The 26,410-nt window shown below is 37.7% G+C and overlaps 2 long non-coding RNA genes across 2 annotated transcripts; one reads left to right on the plus strand and one right to left on the minus strand.

The window, feature by feature from the left end:
* The first annotated feature begins 1,690 nt into the window (after positions 1–1,690).
* Positions 1,691–4,989, plus strand: LOC121841392. The gene is made up of 2 exons (XR_006080395.1): positions 1,691–2,113; positions 2,398–4,989. It is a non-coding gene; the product is annotated as an uncharacterized LOC121841392 (long non-coding RNA).
* An 8,542-nt stretch (positions 4,990–13,531) lies between these two features.
* On the minus strand, positions 13,532–14,737 carry LOC121841391. Its single transcript, XR_006080394.1, has 4 exons — positions 14,578–14,737; positions 14,407–14,489; positions 13,978–14,337; positions 13,532–13,940 (listed from the first exon to the last, which is right to left on the minus strand). It is a non-coding gene; the product is annotated as an uncharacterized LOC121841391 (long non-coding RNA).
* Positions 14,738–26,410: the final 11,673 nt, after the last annotated feature.

Raw genomic sequence — 26,410 nt, forward strand, 5'->3', positions numbered from 1 at the left:
AAAGGTAAAACATGAGATGTACTGTTAGTGTGTTAAACTCAATCAAATACACTCACACCCAAAAACAGGTTCAATTTATGGATCCAAAAAAAAGGTCAAATATTTTGGATCTATGAAATCCCAAAAAAACTATTGTATTCATGTTTTATTACAAAGATGTAAAATATGACCACGTGTGAGTTGAAAGTTGGAAGAAAATACAAATAAAATATGCAAAGAATTTGTTGATCTGCCTTTTCATTTGTAAGGATTTGAATGATTGTCAATTGAATTACCACAGGTGGACTCCAATCAAGTTGTAGAATGTCAAGGACGATCAATGGAAACGGGATGCACCTGAGCTCAATTTCGAGGTATTTCTGTTTTTTATATTTAATACATTTGTCAAAATGTGCTTTGTCATTTTGGGTTATTGTGTGTAGATTGATGAGGAAAAATAATAATTCCAGCCATTTTAGAAGCTGTAACCAAATGTGAAGAAAAAAAAGTGAGGTGGTCTGATTTTTTTTCTTCCTTTTTGTAGACGGTCCACGAATCAGCAGGTCGCTGCAGCCCAAAATGGCGACCGGAGGCGAGTGGGTGTGGAAAGGAGTATGGAAAGCGAATCGGCTAATTGGGCGAAATTGTTGCCACTTTGACCGTTTTGCGTTGCTGATTGGGCTGCATGAAAAGTCACTAAGCCCGCGACCAGCGATCCTTCCAGATGTGTTCAGATTTGTTTGTGCCCCCCACCGTCAAAGTTGGCCATCTCCGCTCTAACCTAAACTACTGCTGAGCTATCAACTGGAATATGTGTTGGGTTTGTTTTCGAACAACTAATTGATGGATATCGGTTCAATTCCTTGAATCCCATTTTCTTTCTCTTTTTTCTTCTGTGAACTCACTGGGCACGTCAGACTGTTTCCGTGTGATGTAGTAGGAACTTGTAGTTTCCTACAGGCCAATAATCTACATAGTTAATTACCACGTTTTATTCACTAAACTACAATGACCATAATCCATTGCGTATCTACTTTGTCCAGTCTGCATTTGTTTTTAGGCCTGCTACTGAAGAGACAAGAATGCGCAGTGAGTGGATATAGAGAGCAGCTGTTGCTTCGTGGTTAATCTCTACCTGGAAAATACGTGATCAAAGTGATTGATAGCAAACTAGCTATCAATAGCAAGCATTCAGCAGTCATTAAAAGTATGCCTTATTTACTTTGAAGAACTACAAAATATAGCTTTTGTCAGACAGCATAACCAGCAGCTCTATAGAGATGAGATGATGACTTGGAATGAAAATAATAAAGTCATCAAATAAAACAAATGAAATATGATGAAGTAAAATCATGTAAATAATTGTTGGTTAATCAGCAGTCATCGGCAGTCACTACCGTCATGGGACTTTTACTGATTTTTTTTAAATTCTGTGTTACAATATTCAACTCAAATAATCAAAACCGAAAACAGAGATAAACAAATAATTAACCCCAAACCCGACTCAAAGCACTAATTGCTCAGCACTACCTATAGCAGAGAGCTTTCCCACACCCAGTTCATTACCACATGGGCCATTCTATCCAAAATGATTGGGATGGTCCTATCCCATTGAATTTTACATTTAAAATGGTTAGGGTTAGGTAAGGGTTAGGTAAGGGTTAAGGTTAGGGTTAGGTAAGGGTTAGGTAAGGGTTAAGGTTAGGGTTAAGGTTAGGGTTAGGTAAGGGTTAAGGTTAGGGTTAGGTAAGGGTTAAGGTTAGGGTAGGGAGGTGCCAAGGATCCCGGACAGCACTGACTCTATCCACACGCTCATTGTTGTTACAGAATTCAACCCAAATAATCAAAGCCTGAATCGAAAACAATGGTTTTTGTATTTATTATAATGAACCGAAACCCAACCCTGTCCACACGCCCAGTACTTAACTTTTCAACACACCCTCTTGACCATAGTCCGGTTTCGGTATCGAGCTGCAGCTCCCTACTTCTCAATGCGAACGTGAGTAGATTACCTCGAAAACAACGGTCGGACATCTAGGAAGCAGTCTCCAGTTTGTATTATACCTCGGTGGTGTAGAAGGAACAAATATCGACCGGATCTTGATCGGACGACGAGAACAACAACGTGTTAAAGGTACATTATGTATTTTGTAGTTGTAATAATGTTAATAGTTCGCCTAATTTCAGTTTATGTGACAAAACGAGCACTCTTGAGTGTAGAGAATCATTGTACAATCTAAACCGCTGTGAAATCTATTTTAAATAACCACAAATATTGTGGTTTCAGATGTTTGAAGCTAGTGTACAAAACCGAAAGTAAAAGACGCATAGAAATCGCAGATGACCGCTTCTCAGACTTGCTTTCAATGAGAAGACCTAGAAGATCTATAACTGATATTATTATTTTTTGAATGAAAGGTGTAACCAAGGCTTCTGAGAACACAGAGAAACATGGCTACAGTCTTCATCTGTTCCGTCTGTACCGAAGTCTTCGTTGGACATATATCGCTGAGCTGCAAGCACACCTTCTGTGAACGTTGCCTCCAGAAGTGTATGGACGCTGGTTGCGTTATCTGTCCGGTGTGCGGGGATCCAATCACGTCGGAGAACATCAGAGTCAACAGAATACTAAGGGACATGGCAGACGAAGTGAGACAGAGAAGAGTTGATCTCAGAGTATTGAAGAGGAATGAGGACTTTGATGTGAATAACTGGGAAACCAACAAGAAGAAGGAGAATGTGAAAACGTCAAAGTCCTTGGTGAAGGAAGGCCTGGCTGCCAGAAAGACAGAGAGGAAGTTAAAGTCATCTCTGACCACTGGTCCCTGGGAGGGTATAGTTTTTGGCATTATGGCCTTTTATTGCTTTATTTCTGTTCTTACTTATGTTGTCCTTCCTTGTGTGGAATATGTGTCTGTAACAATGTCAGGAAATGCAGCCAAGGTGTTCGGATCCCCTTTGGTGTTCATGTCTATGTTTGTTGTCTTCGGTGTTGTTGCTCATTTAGTGGATTTTGTGTTGAAAAAGATTGACTTAAAATCTGTTTTATATAGTAATAACTGATTGATTGCTTTTATGCAGTGTTGGAGAGTCATTGGATGTAGCGAACTTCCTTTCCCAGCAGGTTGGTGGTAGTTGAACAACTTTTTTGAAATGAATTATATTATTGAGTTGACTTACATCTGCAGGTTTATGCCCAGTTTATTGATGCTATGATAAGTGCAGTAGATTTTAGTTGTAAAATGAATGTTGTGAAGTATGCTTTAAAAACTGCTAACTGATTATATGGAAGGAAAAGGGCAATGAGTTTTGATGTAAAACTTTTCCTGTAAATATTCAGCATTATAATGGCACCAGAGTTTCCAGCTTAAATACTGTAATTTTGCTTTACAGCAGAGATGCTGTAATATATTTTACAGTAACCTCTTTTCCATACTATAAAACACATTACAGAATACAGCATCCCTGCTTTAAATTTACAGCTGTAAGGTTTTTACAGTAGTAGTATTCAATGTCGGGATTCGTGTCCCCACAACTGCAGTGGGGTTGCCAACAATATTATTTGAAATGTTTTATATTATTATTTAGTGTTATTATTTTTTATTTAAACAATATAGAAACATTTTTGAGAAAAATGGGTTCCCTGCTGAAAAGGTTTAAATACTATTGTTTTACAGTAAGGAAAATACTACTGTAAAATATATTACAGCATACCTGCTGTAAAGCAGAATTACAGTATTTAAGCTGGAAACTCTGGTGCCATTACAATGCTGAATATTTACAGTGAAATTCTACCTGAAATCTAAATACAAAGATATATATACAAATGTACATAAAATACATGTATTCAAATAGCTGACAACATTAGCTACAAATGAACAATATAATTGACAATGGAAGTAACAACAGTTATGACGTATGTAACCAAATAAGTGCATCATTACAACACTAATTACAAATTATATTGTGTGTGTGTGGGGGGGGATTGAGATCTATTTAGGGTAAGGGGTTCAGAGGCGGTGAAACGGGACAGTTTGGTCAGGAGAGCATCCAGGACAGAGAGAGGTTAGCATCATGTGTTCCTCATGGGGCTCCGTAAACAAACCTCCTCGCGTTCTGATTGGTCAGCTCTTCTCAACCCTAGGACAAGCATAGAAAGAGAAAGACTGGAATGAGCACCAGGGGCTGTTACTCTGTGGGTAAATAGACAGACAGACAGCACCAGGGGATGTTACTCTGTGGGTTAATAGACAGACAGACAGCACCAGGGGATGTTACTCTGTGGGTTAATAGACAGACAGACAGCACCAGGGGATGTTACTCTGTGGGTTAATAGACAGACAGACAGCACCAGGGGATGTTACTCTGTGGGTTAATAGACAGACAGACAGCACCAGGGGATGTTACTCTGTGGGTTAATAGACAGACAGACAGCACCAGGGGATGTTACTCTGTGGGTAAATAGACAGACAGACAGCACCAGGGGATGTTACTCTGGGGGTAAATAGACAGACAGCAACAGGGGCTGTTACTCTGTGGGTAAATAGAGAGACAGCACCAGGGGCTGTTACTCTGTGGGTAAATAGAGAGACAGACAGCAACAGGGGCTGTTACTCTGGGGGTAAATAGACAGACAGCAACAGGGGCTGTTACTCTGTGGGTAAATAGACAGAGGACAAGGGACATATTAAGCTGGTGTTGTGTGTACATACTTAACTACAAATCTACAGTAGGCATAAGCTATTACTGTAAATAAATTATACAGAATGTTGGGAGGATTTCCTCCAGGAGGCTTCCAATTACAGTAAATAACAGTATTTTTTCAGCATTTTACCCATAATGCAGTGCAATCTATAACATTATTGCTTTAAGACACATATGGTATTTTACTGTGCCTTCTACCATGTTTTAATGCTGACATGACAGTCTTACACTACATAGCTTTTCTCCATTTGAGAAGACACTACCCTATTTGTATTGAAATGTAATAAAAATATAATTCCATTCTGATGTTTTTTGTTTCTCCTTCACTAATACCCCTTTTCCTTCACTACTTAAATGTTAATTGTTCTTGTGTTTGTAACAGAGGGACCCTTTAAAACAAAAAAACTTTATTGTCACAACCTGCTGAGGTGGTTGTTCATCTCTTCAAAGAAGCTCCCGGTCTGAGGCACCGCATCTCAGTGCAAAAAGGCGTCACTACAGTCCCTGGTTTGAATCCAGGCTGTATCACATCCGGCTGTGAATGGGAGTCCCATAGGGCATCGAACAATTGGCCCAGCGTGGTCCGGGTTTGGCCGGGGGGGTTTAGGCCGTCACTGTAAATACGAATATGTTCTTAACTGACTTGCCAGGTTAAATAAAGGTTATAAAATAACATTTTAGAAAGGAGGTGTTTAACCAATCCTATAACCATCTGTTACAGTGCAATACTTCCAATCAAATATATGAGTTCTGGTTTACCATATACAGTACTTCACAGTTAGTCCAGTTTAACCAGGTTAGTCTAGTTTAACCAGGTTAGTCCAGTTTAACCAGGTTAGTCCAGTTTAACCAGGTTAGTCCAGTTTAACCAGGTTAGTCCAGTTTAACCAGGTTAGTCCAGTTTAACCAGAGGGGGAAAATCTGAATAGAAAACTACTGTTTGCCAATTATAAAGTGGATACGGTGTCATTCCTGACATCGCCAGAGAAAGAAACCTGATTTGTGGACAAGGTGGACCTCTGAAGATATCCTACAGATCACCATGTTGGTGAATGATCTGCCCCCCTCACTGCTGCAGTCAGCTGCAGAGGAGGAGAATGTAATGAGGTTCTTCAGCCCGAGGAGGGTGATGACGAGCAGCGTCAGCAGGAACACCAGCAGGCTCCACGGCTGCCATGGAAACGGAGGTGAGGGAGAACTTCAGGAAGGTTCCGTTGGCAGGGGAGATTCCGGGTCCGTTGAGCTCGTCCAATGGGATGTCCATCCCTGACATCCTGACGATCGGATTAGACGGATCTGAGGGAGAGGAGAAATAGGGTGTTACAGTAAGGTGAATTCAACACCTGGTATGTGGAAACCAAAAGATTTAGTTTTTAAAGCAAGAACATAATTAAATGCTAACCTTGCATTTTTTTTGTGTGCAAATATTCAGGATCATCTTTTTGCGAACCTTGTAGTTATTGCATTGCGTACTGCATGGGGTATATTTTTAGGCTTTCCTATATCCCAAAATATTCCCAGGATATTCCGGATTCCCACGAATCAATCAATCAATCAATCCCGTACAAATCCTCAAATTGTCAAACGCTAAAATACCAACATTGCAGGATTAACAATTCTACTGGGCCTATCCAATGGCAGCTCTGTTATTTTAGGTCAGTTCTACTGGGCCTATCCAATGGCAGCTCTGTTATTTTAGGTCAGTTCTACTGGGCCTATCCAATGGCAGCTCTGTTATTTTAGGTCAGTTCTACTGGGCCTATCCAATGGCAGCTCTGTTATTTTAGGTCAGTTCTACTGGGCCTATCCAATGGCAGCTCTGTTATTTTAGGTCAGTTCTACTGGGCCTATCCAATGGCAGCTCTGTTATTTTAGGTCAGTTCTACTGGGCCTATCCAATGGCAGCTCTGTTATTTTAGGTCAGTTCTACTGGGCCTATCCAATGGCAGCTCTGTTATTTTAGGTCAGTTCTACTGGGCCTATCCAATGGCAGCTCTGTTATTTTAGGTCAGTTCTACTGGGCCTATCCAATGGCAGCTCTGTTATTTTAGGTCAGTTCTACTGGGCCTAATCCAATGGCAGGCTCTGTTATTTTAGGTCAGTTCTACTGGGCCTATCCAATGGCAGCTCTGTTATTTTAGGTCAGTTCTACTGGGCCTATCCAATGGCAGCTCTGTTATTTTAGGTCAGTTCTACTGGGCCTATCCAATGGCAGCTCTGTTATTTTAGGTCAGTTCTACTGGGCCTATCCAATGGCAGCTCTGTTATTTTAGGTCAGTTCTACTGGGCCTATCCAATGGCAGCTCTGTTATTTTAGGTCAGTTCTACTGGGCCTATCCAATGGCAGCTCTGTTATTTTAGGTCAGTTCTACTGGGCCTATCCAATGGCAGCTCTGTTATTTTAGGTCAGTTCTACTGGGCCTATCCAATGGCAGCTCTGTTATTTTAGGTCAGTTCTACTGGGCCTATCCAATGGCAGCTCTGTTATTTTAGGTCAGTTCTACTGGGCCTATCCAATGGCAGCTCTGTTATTTTAGGTCAGTTCTACTGGGCCTATCCAATGGCAGCTCTGTTATTTTAGGTCAGTTCTACTGGGCCTATCCAATGGCAGCTCTGTTATTTTAGGTCAGTTCTACTGGGCCTATCCAATGGCAGCTCTGTTATTTTAGGTCAGTTCTACTGGGCCTATCCAATGGCAGCTCTGTTATTTTAGGTCAGTTCTACTGGGCCTATCCAATGGCAGCTCTGTTATTTTAGGTCAGTTCTACTGGGCCTATCCAATGGCAGCTCTGTTATTTTAGGTCAGTTCTACTGGGCCTATCAATGGCAGCTCTGTTATTTTATGGTTCAGCTATCCAATGGCAGCTCTGTTATTTTAGGTCAGTTCTACTGGTCAGTTTCTACTGGGCCTATCCAATGGCAGCTCTGTTATTTTAGGTCAGTTCTACTGGGCCTATCCAATGGCAGCTCTGTTATTTTAGGTCAGTTCTACTGGGCCTATCCAATGGCAGCTCTGTTATTTTAGGTCAGTTCTACTGGGCCTATCCAATGGCAGCTCTGTTATTTTAGGTCAGTTCTACTGGGCCTATCCAATGGCAGCTCTGTTATTTTAGGTCAGTTCTACTGGGCCTATCCAATGGCAGCTCTGTTATTTTAGGTCAGTTCTACTGGGCCTATCCAATGGCAGCTCTGTTATTTTAGGTCAGTTCTACTGGGCCTATCCAATGGCAGCTCTGTTATTTTAGGTCAGTTCTACTGGGCCTATCCAATGGCAGCTCTGTTATTTTAGGTCAGTTCTACTGGGCCTATCCAATGGCAGCTCTGTTATTTTAGGTCAGTTCTACTGGGCCTATCCAATGGCAGCTCTGTTATTTTAGGTCAGTTCTACTGGGCCTATCCAATGGCAGCTCTGTTATTTTAGGTCAGTTCTACTGGGCCTATCCAATGGCAGCTCTGTTATTTTAGGTCAGTTCTACTGGGCCTATCCAATGGCAGCTCTGTTATTTTAGGTCAGTTCTACTGGGCCTATCCAATGGCAGCTCTGTTATTTTAGGTCAGTTCTACTGGGCCTATCCAATGGCAGCTCTGTTATTTTAGGTCAGTTCTACTGGGCCTATCCAATGGCAGCTCTGTTATTTTAGGTCAGTTCTACTGGGCCTATCCAATGGCAGCTCTGTTATTTTAGGTCAGTTCTACTGGGCCTATCCAATGGCAGCTCTGTTATTTTAGGTCAGTTCTACTGGGCCTATCCAATGGCAGCTCTGTTATTTTAGGTCAGTTCTACTGGGCCTATCCAATGGCAGCTCTGTTATTTTAGGTCAGTTCTACTGGGCCTATCCAATGGCAGCTCTGTTATTTTAGGTCAGTTCTACTGGGCCTATCCAATGGCAGCTCTGTTATTTTAGGTCAGTTCTACTGGGCCTATCCAATGGCAGCTCTGTTATTTTAGGTCAGTTCTACTGGGCCTATCCAATGGCAGCTCTGTTATTTTAGGTCAGTTCTACTGGGCCTATCCAATGGCAGCTCTGTTATTTTAGGTCAGTTCTACTGGGCCTATCCAATGGCAGCTCTGTTATTTTAGGTCAGTTCTACTGGGCCTATCCAATGGCAGCTCTGTTATTTTAGGTCCGATCTGATAGAGTCCGCTCTGCCTTACCACTGAGCTAGTACACAACTAGGTCCTGTTCCTCAAACTCAACAGTAAGGATCTTACCGTAGACTGGGCTATCCCCTAAGTACCTGTACTACCTCACCCTGCAACCCAGCATCTTTTCAGGTCTTACAGTAGACTGGGCTATCCCCTAAGTACCTGTACTACCTCACCCTGCAAACCAGCATCTTTTCAGGATCGTCCAGGCCAGATAGTCGACCTTAGGACACTATGAGTGGATACTCTCTCCTGGGTTGGTTTAGCCCAGAATCACCCCTCAATCGACTCCTACCAATGCACTCAGTACCAATTCAGGTTCCCGATGCAGGTTAACCAGATGCTATGAATCCTGAATCCTGAATTAATCCAGTCTGTTTCAGAAACCTGGAGTAAAACGACATGCACTTGTATGACTCTTTGATGACACAGGGTTTCAGAACAATAAAGCAAGTTTATTCAAAATGACAGAAAAAAAGGCATAAAAAACGGATCAATCAATATCACCAATTGATGATACGCAAAAATGTACCTTGGATTAAATTGAGAGATGCCTTCAGCGTCTTTACCTAAACCCTTTACCTAAACCCTTTACCTAATCCCTTTACCTAAACCCTTTACCTAAACCCTTTACCTAAACCCTTTACCTAAACCCTTTACCTAAACCCTTTACCTAAACCCTTTACCTAAACCCTTTACCTAAACCCTTTACCTAAACCCTTTACCTAATCCCTTTACCTAAACCCTTTACCTAAACCCTTTACCTAAACCCTTTACCTAAACCCTTTACCTAATCCCTTTACCTAATCCCTTTACCTAAACCCTTTACCTAAACCCTTTACCTAATCCCTTTACCTAATCCCTTTACCTAAACCCTTTACCTAAACCCTTTACCTAAACCCTTTACCTAAACCCTTTACCTAATCCCTTTACCTAAACCCTTTACCTAAACCCTTTACCTAAACCCTTTACCTAAACCCTTTACCTAAACCCTTTACCTAATCCCTTTACCTAAACCCTTTACCTAATCCCTTTACCTAATCCCTTTACCTAATCCCTTTACCTAAACCCTTTACCTAATCCCTTTACCTAAACCCTTTACCTAAACCCTTTACCTAAACCCTTTACCTAAACCCTTTACCTAATCCCTTTACCTAAACCCTTTACCTAAACCCTTTACCTAAACCCTTTACCTAATCCCTTTACCTAAACCCTTTACCTAAACCCTTTACCTAAACCCTTTACCTAAACCCTTTACCTAATCCCTTTACCTAAACCCTTTACCTAAACCCTTTACCTAAACCCTTTACCTAAACCCTTTACCTAAACCCTTTACCTAAACCCTTTACCTAAACCCTTTACCTAAACCCTTTACCTAAACCCTTTACCTAAACCCTTTACCTAATCCCTTTACCTAAACCCTTTACCTAAACCCTTTACCTAAACCCTTTACCTAAACCCTTTACCTAAACCCTTTACCTAAACCCTTTACCTAAACCCTTTACCTAATCCCTTTACCTAAACCCTTTACCTAAACCCTTTACCTAAACCCTTTACCTAAACCCTTTACCTAAACCCTTTACCTAAACCCTTTACCTAAACCCTTAACTAAACCCTTATTAGGGTGTACCAATATTATTATTATTTTTTTCACAATTTCATGAGAAGCTGTATTTAACAACAAGAAAAACATGTTCTTACCTTCTACAATTTATAAACAGATTTTTGTCTCCCCCCTCGGGATGCTCAGTCCCTCAGTTGGTGTCTAAAAAACTAACAGCTACTAGAACACTTCTACCAATGAGGTAACCTTAAGGATTCCACCTAGAATGTTCTAGAACACTTCTGTCAATGAGGTCACCTCAAGGGATTTCCAGATCAAGCTAGCACCTCCTTTTAATATACTTCATTAACATCAACTTCTTAAAACATACATTTTTCAAACCATCTTTACTCAATTCTAATCTTACTACAACCTAATTTATTACTCCAGTTATATCTTAATAATTCAATATTTTAAACATTATAACATTTGACCATTATAACGTCTCGTTATCAACCTCCTAAGGCCTTGTCCTCTAAGCAGAATGAAACACAGTCTATATGATTCACAACTTAAAGAAAACTACATTATAACTCTCCTCACCTGCATTATTTTAACACCTTTAATATCTCCCAACGTTTTCAACCTTTAACATTTAATATGTTTAACCTTTAATTAGTATTTCAATAAATTCCAGTCCCAATTCATTTCTTCTTCTCTTTAGTCAGTGTCAATTCATTTCTTCTTCTCTTTAGTCAGTGTCAATTCATTTCTTCTTCTCTTTAGTCAGTGTCAATTCATTTCTTCTTCTCTTTAGTCAGTGTCAATTCATTTCTTCTCTTTCGTCAGTGTCAATTCATTTCTTCTTCTCTTTCGTCAATGTCAATTCATTTCTTCTTCTCTTTCGTCAGTGTCAATTCATTTCTTCTTCTCTTTCGTCAGTGTCAATTCATTTCTTCTTCTCTTTAGTCAGTGTCAATTCATTTCTTCTTCTCTTTAGTCAGTGTCAATTCATTTCTTCTTCTCTTTCGTCAGTGTCAATTCATTTCTTCTTCTCTTTCGTCAATGTCAATTCATTTCTTCTTCTCTTTAGTCAGTGTCAATTCATTTCTTCTCTTTCGTCAGTGTCAATTCATTTCTTCTTCTCTTTCGTCAGTGTCAATTCATTTCTTCTTCTCTTTCGTCAGTGTCAATTCATTTCTTCTTCTCTTTCGTCAGTGTCAATTCATTTCTTCTTCTCTTTAGTCAGTGTCAATTCATTTCTTCTTCTCTTTAGTCAGTGTCAATTCATTTCTTCTTCTCTTTAGTCAGTGTCAATTCATTTCTTCTTCTCTTTCGTCAGTGTCAATTCATTTCTTCTTCTCTTTAGTCAGTGTCAATTCATTTCTTCTTCTCTTTAGTCAGTGTCAATTCATTTCTTCTTCTCTTTAGTCAATGTCAATTCATTTCTTCTTCTCTTTAGTCAGTGTCAATTCATTTCTTCTTCTCTTTAGTCAGTGTCAATTCATTTCTTCTTGTCTTTCGTCAGTGTCAATTCATTTCTTCTTCTCTTTAGTCAGTGTCAATTCATTTCTTCTTCTCTTTAGTCAGTGTCAATTCATTTCTTCTTCTCTTTAGTCAGTGTCAATTCATTTCTTCTTCTCTTTAGTCAGTGTCAATTCATTTCTTCTTCTCTTTAGTCAGTGTCAATTCATTTCTTCTTCTCTTTCGTCAGTGTCAATTCATTTCTTCTTCTCTTTCGTCAGTGTCAATTCATTTCTTCTTCTCTTTAGTCAGTGTCAATTCATTTCTTCTTCTCTTTCGTCAGTGTCAATTCATTTCTTCTTCTCTTTAGTCAATGTCAATTCATTTCTTCTTCTCTTTCGTCAATGTCAATTCATTTCTTCTTCTCTTTAGTCAGTGTCAATTCATTTCTTCTCTTTCGTCAGTGTCAATTCATTTCTTCTTCTCTTTCGTCAGTGTCAATTCATTTCTTCTTCTCTTTCGTCAGTGTCAATTCATTTCTTCTTCTCTTTCGTCAGTGTCAATTCATTTCTTCTTCTCTTTCGTCAGTGTCAATTCATTTCTTCTTCTCTTTAGTCAGTGTCAATTCATTTCTTCTTCTCTTTCGTCAGTGTCAATTCATTTCTTCTTCTCTTTCGTCAATGTCAATTCATTTCTTCTTCTCTTTCGTCAGTGTCAATTCATTTCTTCTTCTCTTTCGTCAGTGTCAATTCATTTCTTCTTCTCTTTCGTCAGTGTCAATTCATTTCTTCTTCTCTTTAGTCAGTGTCAATTCATTTCTTCTTCTCTTTAGTCAGTGTCAATTCATTTCTTCTTCTCTTTAGTCAATGTCAATTCATTTCTTCTTCTCTTTAGTCAGTGTCAATTCATTTCTTCTTCTCTTTAGTCAGTGTCAATTCATTTCTTCTTCTCTTTCGTCAGTGTCAATTCATTTCTTCTTCTCTTTCATCAGTGTCAATTCATTTCTTCTTCTCTTTCGTCAGTGTCAATTCATTTCTTCTTCTCTTTCGTCAGTGTCAATTCATTTCTTCTTCTCTTTCGTCAGTGTCAATTCATTTCTTCTTCTCTTTAGTCACTGTCAATTCATTTCTTCTTCTCTTTCGTCAGTGTCAATTCATTTCTTCTTCTCTTTAGTCAGTGTCAATTCATTTCTTCTTCTCTTTAGTCAGTGTCAATTCATTTCTTCTTCTCTTTAGTCAGTGTCAATTCATTTCTTCTTCTCTTTAGTCAGTGTCAATTCATTTCTTCTTCTCTTTAGTCAGTGTCAATTCATTTCTTCTTCTCTTTAGTCAGTGTCAATTCATTTCTTCTTCTCTTTAGTCAGTGTCAATTCATTTCTTCTTCTCTTTACGTCAGTGTCAATTCATTTCTTCTTCTCTTTCGTCAGTGTCAATTCATTTCTTCTTCTCTTTCAGTCAATGTCAATTCATTTCTTCTTCTCTTTCGTCAGTGTCAATTCATTTCTTCTTCTCTTTAGTCAGTGTCAATTCATTTCTTCTTCTCTTTAGTCAGTGTTAATTCATTTCTTCTTCTCTTTAGTCAGTGTCAATTCATTTCTTCTTCTCTTTCGTCAGTGTCAATTCAACCTCATTGTTCATTCCTCTTTATGCTCCATGTGTGAGTGAAAGTGAAACGTCTTCCTGAGTGTGTGTGGGTGTTTACAAGTGGGTCCTCCCTACCGGTGTCCTCTGTCACTAAAATGTCACAGAAAACTGAGCCTCAACCAACCATTCTTGACACAGTAAAGACCCTCAGTCTACCTCTGTACATTACCAAACAGAAAATAACCTCAGTCTACCTCTGTACATTACCAAACAGGAAAGAACCCCAGTCTACCTCTGTACATTACCAAACAGGAAAGAACCTCAGTCTACCTCTGTACATTACCAAACAGGAAATAACCTCAGTCTACCTCTGTACATTACCAAACAGGAAAGAACCCCAGTCTACCTCTGTACATTACCAAACAGGAAAGAACCCCAGTCTACCTCTGTACGTTACCAAACAGGAAAGAACCCCAGTCTACCTCTGTACATTACCAAACAGGAAAGAACCCCAGTCTACCTTGTACATTACCAAACAGGAAAGAACCCCAGTCTACCTCTGTATGTTACCAAACAGTAAAGAACCCCAGTCATGTTAGTCATTCAACTAACATCCAGTCAGAAGCACTGTCAGTCCATTCAACTAATCCTGGCAATCCAGAACAAAAATCATAATTCATGTTACGTGCGTCTGTCCCAAGAGATTAGTACAAATCAACCATATTCTGTCATTATAAGGAACCACTTCTTCTTCAGAAGAACTTTCTGCAGAATCAGAACCAGGAAGACAAGACAAGTAGGAGTGAAGAATGTTGATCTGAATTCCTGTTCCTCCCTCAGGAACTGATCCCATGAGTGGCTCTCAGGCGTAGCGCGAAGTCCCCTGGCAGCCCTTGTCTGATCAGTTCCTCACGGAGCTGGAAACACAACACACACAGTGATTATCAGGTAGAGCTGAGGAGAAACCTGTCTGATCTGACACTGACCTGCTGTAAAACCACATTTCTGATGTAGTCATCTGTTAGTGGGATCAGAGAGGACAGTTTTATCCTCAGTACAACAACGTATCCTGTGGAAACACAGTTAGTCCACATTATTACAACATACATACACAAATAATTTGTTAAAATTTGAACAAAAGTTAATTCTGTACTTACTAGGCCCACTGCTCGTTGTTGTACCGTCCACAATATGGGTTGTGAGATCGGTGGTTGGGTGTGTACTTAAAGTTGTGGATGCTGTGGTAGTTGTGGGTGCTGTGGTAGTTGTGGGTGCTGTGGTAGTTGTGGGTGCTGTGGTAGTTGTGGGTGCTGTGGTAGTTGTGGGTGCTGTGGTAGTTGTGGGTGCTGTGGTAGTTGTGGATGCTGTGGTAGTTGTGGGTGCTGTGGTAGTTGTGGTAGTTGTGGGTGCTGTGGTAGTTGTGGGTGCTGTGGTAGTTGTGGGTGCTGTGGTAGTTGTGGGTGCTGTGGTAGTTGTGGGTGCTGTGGTAGTTGTGGGTGCTGTGGTAGTTGTGGGTGCTGTGGTAGTTGTGGGTGCTGTGGTAGTTGTGGATGCTGTGGTAGTTGTGGGTGTGTACGTACTGACATTTGTGGGTGTGGTTGTGAGTTCAGTAGTTTTTGGGTGGTAGTTGGAAGTGCAGGTGCAATCTGTGTGGTCGTGAGGTTTGTTGTCAGAAGAGGGGGGGTTGTTGGCTCCACTGATGTTGGGAGATTTATTGTCAGCGGAGGGGAGGTTGTTGGTTCCTCTGTTGTTGTGATGTTTATTGTCAGAGGAGGGGAGGTTGTTGGTTCCTCTGTGGCTGTGAGGTCTATTATCAGAGGAGGGGAGGTTGTTGGTTCCTCTGTGGTTGTGAGGTTTATTATCAGAGGAGGGGAGGTTGTTGGTTCCGCTGTGGTTGTGAGGTTTGTTGTTAGAGGAGGAGAGCTTGTTGGTTCCTCTGTGGTTGTGAGGTTTGTTGTCAGAGGAGGGGAGGTTATTGGTTCCTCTGTGGTCGTGAGGATTGTTGTCAGAGGAGGGGAGGTTATTGGTTCCTCTGTGGTTGTGAGGTTTATTGTCAGAGGAGGGGAGGTTGTTGGTTCCTCTGTGGTTGTGAGGTTTATTGTCAGAGGAGGGGAGGTTGTTGGTTCCTCTGTTGTTGTGATGTTTATTGTCAGAGGAGGGGAGGTTGTTGGTTCCGCTGTGGTTGTGAGGTTTATTGTCAGAGGAGGGGAGGTTGTTGGTTCCTCTGTGGTCGTGAGGTTTGTTGTCAGAGGAGGGGAGGGTGTTGGTTCCTCTGTGGTCGTGAGGTTTGTTGTCAGAGGAGGGGAGGTTGTTGGTTCCTCTGTGGTTGTGAGGTTTATTGTCAGAGGAGGGGAGGTTGTTTGTTCCTCTGTTGTTGTGAGGTTTATTGCCGGAGGAGGGGAGGTTGTTGGTTCCTCTGTGGTTCTGATGGCTGTAGCACAAAGACAGACAAACAGACAGAGATGTGTTGATTGGTTGCTAATTGTCTCAAACATGCATTTCAACTAGCATTTGTAAATAACAGTGAGACTTTTTTTTAAATATTTTTTTTATTTTGTACTTACTAGACCCACTGCTCGTTGTTGTACCGTCACCAATATGGGTTGTGAGATTGGTGGTTGGGTGTGTACTTAAAGTTGTGGATGCTGTGGTGGTTGTGGTAGTTGTGGTAGTTGTGGGAGCGTACGTACTGACATTTGTGGGTGTGGTTGTGAGTTCAGTAGTTGTTTGGGTGGTATTTGGAAGTGCAGGTGAAATCTGTGTGGTCGTGAGTTGTATTGTCAAAGGAGGAGAGGTTGGTTCCCCTGTGGTTGTGAGGTTTGTTGTTAGAGGAGGAGAGTTTGTTGGTTCCTCTGTGGTTGTGAGGTTTGTTGTCAGAGGAGGGGAGGTTATTGGTTCCTCTGTGGTTGTGAGGTTTGTTGTCAGAGGAGGGGAGGTTATTGGTTCCTCTGTGGTTGTGAGGTTTACTGTCAGAGGAGGGGAGGTTGTTGGTTCCTCTGTGGTTGTGAGGTTTACTGTCAGAGGAGGGGAGGTTGTTGGTTCCTCTGTGGTTGTGAGGTTTGTTGTTAGAGGAGGAGAGTTTGTTGGTTCCTCTGTGGTTGTGAGGTTTGTTGTCAGAGGAGGGGAGGTTATTGGTTCCTCTGTGGTTGTGAGGTTTACTGTCAGAGGAGGGGAGGTTGTTGGTTCCTCTGTGGTTGTGAGGTTTACTGTCAGAGGAGGGGAGGTTGTTGGTTCCTCTGTGGTTGTGAGGTTTGTTGTTAGAGGAGGAGAGTTTGTTGGTTCCTCTGTGGTTGTGAGGTTTGTTGTCAGAGGAGGGGAGGTTATTGGTTCCTCTGTGGTTGTGAGGTTTACTGTCAGAGGAGGGGAGGTTGTTGGTTCCTCTGTGGTTGTGAGGTTTACTGTCAGAGGAGGGGAGGTTGTTGGTTCCTCTGTGGTTGTGAGGTTTATTATCAGAGGAGGGGAGGTTGTTGGTTCCTCTGTGGTTGTGAGGTTTACTGTCAGAGGAGGGGAGGTTGTTGGTTCCTCTGTGGTTGTGAGGTTTACTGTCAGAGGAGGGGAGGTTGTTGGTTCCTCTGTGGTTGTGAGGTTTATTATCAGAGGAGGGGAGGTTGTTGGTTCCTCTGTGGTTGTGAGGTTTATTGCCAGAGGAGGAGAGGTTGTTGGTTCCTCTGTTGTTCTGATGGCTGTAGCACAAAGACAGACAAACAGAAAGACAGAGATGTGTTGATTGGTTGGTAATTGTCTCAAACATGCATTTCAACTAGCATCTGTAAATAACAGTAAGACTAGCAGAACACCAGAAAGGGGATCATTAACCTCATGCTGTAGTGAAACTGTACCCACCACTTGTGTTTCCAACCCTGACGATCAGGCAGCGCAGCTCAGAGTGATACATGGAACTGAGAAGATCAACAGAACAACTGTTAAACTGTTCAGATCTTTGTTAAACGGCATTTGATAAAACATTACAAACCAAACAAACCACATTCCATTGGTTTAAAAATGTGTCAAAACCAAACAAACCACATTCCATTGGTTTAAAAAAATGTGTCAAAACCAAACAAACCACATTCCATTGGTTTAAAAAAATGTGTCAAAACCAAACAAACCACATTCCATTGGTTTAAAAAAAATGTGTCAAAACCAAACAAACCACATTCCAATGGACTGGGGGCAGTATTGAGTAGCTTGGATGAATAAGGTGCCCAGAGTAAACTGCCTGCCACTCAGGCCCAAAAGCTAGAATATACATATAATTAGTGGATGTGGATAGCAAACACTCTGAAGTTTCTAAAACTGTTTGAATGTTGTCTGTGAGTATAACAGGACTCAAATGGCAGGCGAAAACCTGAGGAAAAAATTTCAACCAGGAAGTGGGAAATCTGAGGTGTGAAGTTTTTAGTTGCATGGTGTGCTTTTACCGTAACAGTTTTTTGAAATCAGACACTGAGAACGAGAAGTTGATCTTTAAAATCTATAAAATGGTGTATAATACTTGTATGTTTGTTTAATTTTGAGATTTCTTTTGTTTTGAATTTGACGCCACGCAATTTTACTGGCTGTTGGCGAAGTGGGACGTTACCGTCCCACATATCCCAGAGAAGTAAATGAAACATGTGAAAACCAAACAAACCACTTACCATTGAAGGGAAAGGCAGGTTAAAACCAAACAGACCACTTACCATTGAAGGGAAAGGCAGGTTAAAACCTAGTCAGTTGCACAACTGAATGGATTCTACCAAAATGTGTCTAAATGTACATTCAACTGATCGTCTTGATAGTAGCCTACAGAAATGATGCATTATGTCACTTTGTTTTGTGCCTTTATTTAATCAGGTAAATCATTATGTTGTGCTATAAGTTTCCAGTTGAAGTGGCAGCAGACTGACCTGTCGTTCACTCCCTGAGCGATGAAGCACACAGGATAGTACCCTCCCTCCTCATCCTCAGTGGGCGTCCACCTTAGAAGGTATTCTCCTGGGACAGTGGTGTTCTCTGTGATACTGGAAGGTCCACTCACCAACAGCTCTGAAACCCTGAAACACACAGGGAGAAAACAATACAATGTCATTATTATTTTATATTTATTATATATTTATTATTATATTATTATTATTTTTCATTATGAACCCCATTAGCTTAAGCAGCAGCTACTCTTCCTGGGGTCAAAACATACAACATGACATTATACGTAACATTAATAGACAAGAAAAGATCAAGGACAGAACTGCATCACTTCAAAATATGAATAAAACAGAGTCCTTTCTTGAAATGGAATGTGGTAAATGTTGAAGCTAAAAATGGCTTGAATAAAGTTGACATGATTATCCCTACTTCTAGATGCCAGATCAGGAACCAGATCAATTTATGTATTGACTGTAGATGCCAGATCAGTTTATGTATAGACTGTAGATGCCAGATCAGTTTATGTATTGACTGTAGATGCCAGATCAGGAACCAGATCAATTTATGTATTGACTGTAGATGCCAGATCAGGAACCAGATCAATTTATGTATTGACTGTAGATGTCAGATCAGTTTATGTGTTGACTGTAGATGTCAGATCAGTTTATGTGTTGACTGTAGATGCCAGATCAGTTTATATATTGACTGTAGATGCCAGATCAGGAACCAGATCAGTTTATGTATTGACTGTAGATGCCAGATCAGGAACCAGATCAATTTATATATTGACTGTAGATGCCAGATCAGGAACCAGATCAATTTATGTATTGACTGTAGATGCCAGATCAGTTTATATATTGACTGTAGATGCCAGATCAGGAACCAGATCAGTTTATGTATTGACTGTAGATGCCAGATCAGGAACCAGATCAGTTTATGTGTTGACTGTAGATGCCAGATCAGTTTATATATTGACTGTAGATGCCAGATCAGGAACCAGATCAGTTTATGTGTTGACTGTAGATGTCAGATCAGTTTATGTATTGACTGTAGATGTCAGATCAGGAACCAGATCAATTTATGTATTGACTGTAGATGTCAGATCAGTTTATGTATTGACTGTAGATGCCAGATCAGGAACCAGATCAGTTTATGTACTGACTGTATATTGATATTTGTGTTCATTATGGATCCCCATTAGCTGCTGCCAAGGCTTTACAGTCCATGTGTTTGTATAGTGGGTATGTTATCGTGTTTGTGTGTGTGTGTATGCATGTGTCTGTGCCAATGTTTGTGTTGCTTTACAGTCCCCGCTGTTCCATAAGGTGTATTTGTATCTGTTTTTTAAATCTGATTGTACGGCAAGGGAAGAGCAAAAACCCGCTGACACACCTGTTGGTCTAACTATTGCATTTAAAACCCCTGATTTTAGTCTCTACCTATCGGCTAAGTGTTTCCATGTTTCCTTTCTCTTACGTGGACTGGGTAGCCTGTGCTCTGACAGTGATTTCCAGGGGTTGGTCTGCAGAGGCGTAGAGCAGTGCACCCTGGGCTGGCGTTGGAGACAGGAACATAGGTAGGTACAAGCCCTCCATACAGGATGTCACCGGGGGGTCCACTGAGAGACAAACCATGGAGTTGATATACAACACACAGCGTCATGTTTTTCAGTATAAATCATTACCACAACCACTTTACGATGCTACTTCTACTACTGGAAACAAGCCATAGGCATCATCTTATTCTCTATGAAGAGAAACAACAAGTTAGAAACTACCTAGATATAAAGATAAACTACCTAGATATAAACTACCTAGATATAAAGATAAACTACCTGGATATAAAGATAAACTACCTAGATATAAACTATGTAGATATAAATTACGTAGATATAAAGATAAACTACCTAGATATAAAGATAAATTATATAGATATAAACTACGTAGATATAAACTACGTAGATATAAACTACGTAGATATAAACTATGTAGATATAAACTACGTAGATATAAAGATTAACTACCTAGATATAAAGATAAATTATATAGATATAAACTACGTAGATATAAACTACGTAGATATAAACTACCTAGATATAAACTATGTAGATATAAACTACGTAGATATAAAGATAAACTACCTAGATATAAAGATAAATTATATAGATATAAACTACGTAGATATAAACTACATAGATATACAGATAAATTATATAGATATAAACTACGTAGATATAAACTACCTAGATATAAAGATAAACTATCTGGATATAAAGATAAACTATATAGATATATATAGATAAACTACCTGGATATAAACTACCTAGTTATAAAGATAAACTACCAAGATATAAAGATAAACTATGTAGATATATATAGATAAACTACCTAGATATAAAGATAAACTACCTTGATATAAAGATAAACTACCTGGATAGGAACTACCTAGTTATAAAGATAAACTACCCAGATATAAATATAAACTACCTAGATATGAACTACCTAGATATAAAGATAAATTATGTAGATATAAACTACCTAGATATAAACTATATAGATATAAATATAAACTACCTAGATATAAATATAAAGTACCTAGATATAAACTACCTAGATATAAAGATAAACTATATAGATATAAACTACCTAGATATAAAGATAAACTACATCATATAAACTACCTATATATAAAGATAAACTACCTAGATATTAAGATAAACTACCTAGATATAAACTACCTGGATATAAAGATAAACTACCTAGATATTAAGATAAACTACCTGGATATAAAGATAAACTACCTAGATATAAAGATAAACTACCTAGATATAAAGATAAACTATATAGATATACACTACCTAGATATAAACTATATAGATATAAATATAAACTACCTAGATATAAAGATAAACTACCTAGATATAAACTACCTAGATATAAAGATAAACTACCTGGATATAAAGATAAACAACCTAGATATAAAGATAAACTACCTGGATATAAAGATAAACAACCTAGATATAAAGATAAACTACCTAGATATAAAGATAAACTACCTGGATATAAAGATAAACTACCTAGATATAAAGATAAACTACCTGGATATAAAGATAAACTAACTGATATAAAGATAAACTTTATAGATATAAACTACTGAGATATAAAGATAAACAACCTGGATATAAACTACCTAGATATAAAGATAAACTACCTAGATATAAAGATAAACAACCTGGATATAAACTACCTAGATATAAAGATAAACTACCTGGATATAAACTACCTAGATATAGAGATAAACTACCTGGATATAAACTACCTAGATAGAAATATAAAGTACCTAGATATAAACTACCTAGATATAAAGATAAACAACCTGGATATAAAGATAAACTACCTAGATATAAAGATAAACAACCTGGATATAAAGATAAACGACCTAGATATAAAGATAAACAACCTAGATATAAAGATAAACTACCTAGATATAAAGATAAACTACCTAGATATAAAGATAAACTACCTAGATATAAACTACATAGATATAGAGATAAACTATCTGGATATAAAGATAAACTACCTATATATAAAGATAAACTAAATAGATATATATAGATAAACTACCTGGATATAAACTACCTAGATATAAAGATAAACTACCTAGATATAAAGATAAACTACCTAGATATAAAGATAAACTACCTGGATTTAAAGAAAAACTACCTAGATATAAACTACCTAGATATAAACTACCTAGATATAAAGATAAACTACCTGGATATAAAGATAAACTATATAGATATATATAGATAAACTACCTGGATATAAACTACCTAGTTATAAAGATTAACTATCTGGATATAAAGATAAACTATATAGATATATATATAGATAAACTACCTGGATATAAACTACCTAGTTATAAAGATTAACTACCTGGATATAAAGATAAACTACCTAGATATAAAATACCTAGATATAAATATAAACTATATAGAAATATATAGATAAACTACCTGGATATAAACTACCTAGTTATAAAGATAAACTACCTAGATATAAAAATAAACTACATAGATATATATAGATAAACTACCTAGATATAAAGATAAACTACCTGGATATAAACTATGTAGATATAAATTACGTAGATATAAAGATAAACTACCTAGATATAAAGATAAATTATATAGATATAAACTACGTAGATATAAACTACGTAGATATAAACTACCTAGATATAAACTATGTAGATATAAACTATGTAGATATAAAGATAAACTATGTAGATATAAAGATAAATTATATAGATATAAACTACGTAGATATAAACTACGTAGATATAAACTACCTAGATATAAACTATGTAGATATAAACTACGTAGATATAAAGATAAACTACCTAGATATAAAGATAAATTATATAGATATAAACTACGTAGATATAAACTACATAGATATACAGATAAATTATATAGATATAAACTACGTAGATATAAACTACCTAGATATAAAGATAAACTATCTGGATATAAAGATAAACTATATAGATATATATAGATAAACTACCTGGATATAAACTACCTAGTTATAAAGATAAACTACCAAGATATAAAGATAAACTATGTAGATATATATAGATAAACTACCTAGATATAAAGATAAACTACCTTGATATAAAGATAAACTACCTGGATAGGAACTACCTAGTTATAAAGATAAACTACCCAGATATAAATATAAACTACCTAGATATGAACTACCTAGATATAAAGATAAATTATGTAGATATAAACTACCTAGATATAAACTATATAGATATAAATATAAACTACCTAGATATAAATATAAAGTACCTAGATATAAACTACCTAGATATAAAGATAAACTATATAGATATAAACTACCTAGATATAAAGATAAACTACATCATATAAACTACCTATATATAAAGATAAACTACCTAGATATTAAGATAAACTACCTAGATATAAACTGCATAGATATAAAGATAAACTACCTGGATATAAACTACCTGGATATAAAGATAAACTACCTAGATATAAACTACCTGGATATAAAGATAAACTACCTAGATATTAAGATAAACTACCTGGATATAAAGATAAACTACCTAGATATAAAGATAAACTACCTAGATATAAAGATAAACTATATAGATATACACTACCTAGATATAAACTATATAGATATAAATATAAACTACCTAGATATAAACTACCTAGATATAAAGAAAAACTACCTAGGTATAAACTGTACAGATATAAATATAAACTACCTAGATATAAACTACCTTCAGTCTCTCGATGTGCAAAACTGATAGAGACATACCCCAAGCGACGTACAGCTGTAATCGCAGCAAAAGGTGGCGCTACAAAGTATTAACTTAAGGGGGCTGAATAATTTTGCACGCCCAATTTTTCAGTTTTTGATTTGTTAAAAAAGTTTGAAATATCCAATAAATGTCGTTCCACTTCATGATTGTGTCCCACTTGTTGTTGATTCTTCACAAAAAAATACAGTTTTATATCTTTATGTTTGAAGCCTGAAATGTGGCAAAAGGTCGCAAAGTTCAAGGGGGCCGAATACTTTCGCAAGGCACTGTAGATAAACTAACTAGATATAAAGATAAACTACCTGGATATAAAGATAATCTACCTGGATATAAACTACTTAGATATGAACTACCTAGATATAAAGATAAACTACCTAGAAATAAAGATAAACTACTTAGATATAAAGATAAACTATATAGACATATATAGATAAACTACCTGGATATAAAGATAAACTACCTAGATATAGAGATAAACTACCTGGATATAATGATAAACTACCTGGATATATTGATAAACTACCTGGATATAATGATAAACTACCTAGATATAAACTACCTAGTTATAAAGATAAACTACCTAGATATAAAGATAAACTATCTGGATATAAAGATAAACTACCTAGATATAAATTACCTAGATATAAAGATAAACTATATAGACATATATAGATAAACTACACCTGGATATAAACTACCTAGTTATAAAGATAAACTACCTAGATATAAACTACCTAGTTATAAAGATAAACTACCTAGATATAAATGACCTAGATATAAAGATAAACTATATAGATATATATAGATAAACTACCTGGATATGAACTACCTAGTTATAAAGATAAACTACCTAGATATAAAGATACATTATATAGATATGAACTACCTAGATATAAAGGTAAACTATATAGATATAAACTACCTAGATATAAAGATAAACTATATAGATATAAACTACCTAGATTTAAACTATATAGATATAAATATAAACTACCTAGATATAAACTACCTAGATAAAATATAAACTACCTAGATATAAACTACCGAGATATAAAGATAAACTACCTAGATATAAACTATATAGATATAAATATAAAGTACCTAGATATAAAGATAAACTACCTGGATATAAACATAAACTACCTAGATATAAAGATAAACTATATAGATATAAACTACCTAGATAAAAAGATAAACTACCTGGATATAAAGATAAACTACCTAGATATTAAGATAAACTTCCTAGATATAAAGATAAACTACCTAGATATAAACTTCCTAGATATAAAGATAAACTACCTGGATATAAAGATAAACTACCTGGATATAAAGATAAACTACCTAGATATAAAGATAAACTACATAATTTAAACTACCTATATATAAAGATAAACTACCTAGATAAAAAGATAAACTACCTGGATATAAAGATAAACTACCTAGATATAAAGATAAACTACCTAGATATAAAGATAAACTACATAATTTAAACTACCTATATATAAAGATAAACTACCTAGATAAAAAGATAAACTACCTGGATATAAAGATAAACTACCTAGATATAAAGATAAACTACCTAGATAGGAAGATAAACTACCTAGATATAAAGATAAACTGTATAGATATAAACTACCTAGATATAAACTATATAGATATAAATATAAACTACCTACATATAAACTACATAGATATAAAGATAAACGACCTATATATAAACTATATAGATATAAATATGAACTACCTATATATAAACCACCTAGATAAAAGATAAACCTAGATATACAGATAAACTACCTAGATATAAAGATTAACTACCTAGATATAAACTACCTAGATAAAAGATAAACCTAGATATACAGATAAACTATATAGATCATATATGTACCTCTCACTGCAAACTGAACAGGTAGTTTGCAGAGTGTGTTGTTTGAGGTCCTGATAGATTGAGATCCGTCAGTATAGGAGAGAGAGATGGTCTGAGTCGGGAAATCCTCCATCACTATCTGAACTGCATATGTTCCAGTGGTACTACTGTTGCCCCAAAATGACAAGGTGCAGTTCTGAGGGAGACAAGATAAAAACAAGATTAAATGTGTTATTGCTACATACATTTTTGACTTTTAAATCAACTATATAAACCTATAGATTCTTGAAGGAAGGATATAACTTAATAATGCCTTATGATCTTATTTCAACTGTCGTCATTTTTTTTTTTTACAGGAAAGTCACTACGTAATCCAAGGCTCTCCTATCAGAATGGGAGCCTGCTGCTACCTGGTTCTCCTATCAGAATGGGAGCCTGCTGCTACCTGGTTCTCCTATCAGAACGGGGCCTGCTGCTAGCTGGTTCTCCTATCAGAACGGGGCCTGCTGCTAGCTGGTTCTCCTATCAGAATGGGAGCCTGCTGCTAGCTGGTTCTCCTATCAGAACGGGGCCTGCTGCTAGCTGGTTCTCCTATCAGAACGGGGCCTGCTGCTAGCTGGTTCTCCTATCAGAACGGGGCCTGCTGCTACCTGGCTCTCCTATCAGAACGGGGCCTGCTGCTACCTGGCTCTCCTATCAGAACGGGGCCTGCTGCTACCTGGCTCTCCTATCAGAACGGGGCCTGCTGCTACCTGGTTCTCCTATCAGAATGGGGCCTGCTGCTACCTGGTTCTCCTATCAGAACGGGGCCTGCTGCTACCTGGTTCTCCTATCAGAATGGGAGCCTGCTGCTACCTGGTTCT

Source organism: Oncorhynchus tshawytscha, linkage group LG30 (assembly GCF_018296145.1).
Source record: "Oncorhynchus tshawytscha isolate Ot180627B linkage group LG30, Otsh_v2.0, whole genome shotgun sequence".
NCBI lineage: Eukaryota > Metazoa > Chordata > Actinopteri > Salmoniformes > Salmonidae > Oncorhynchus > Oncorhynchus tshawytscha.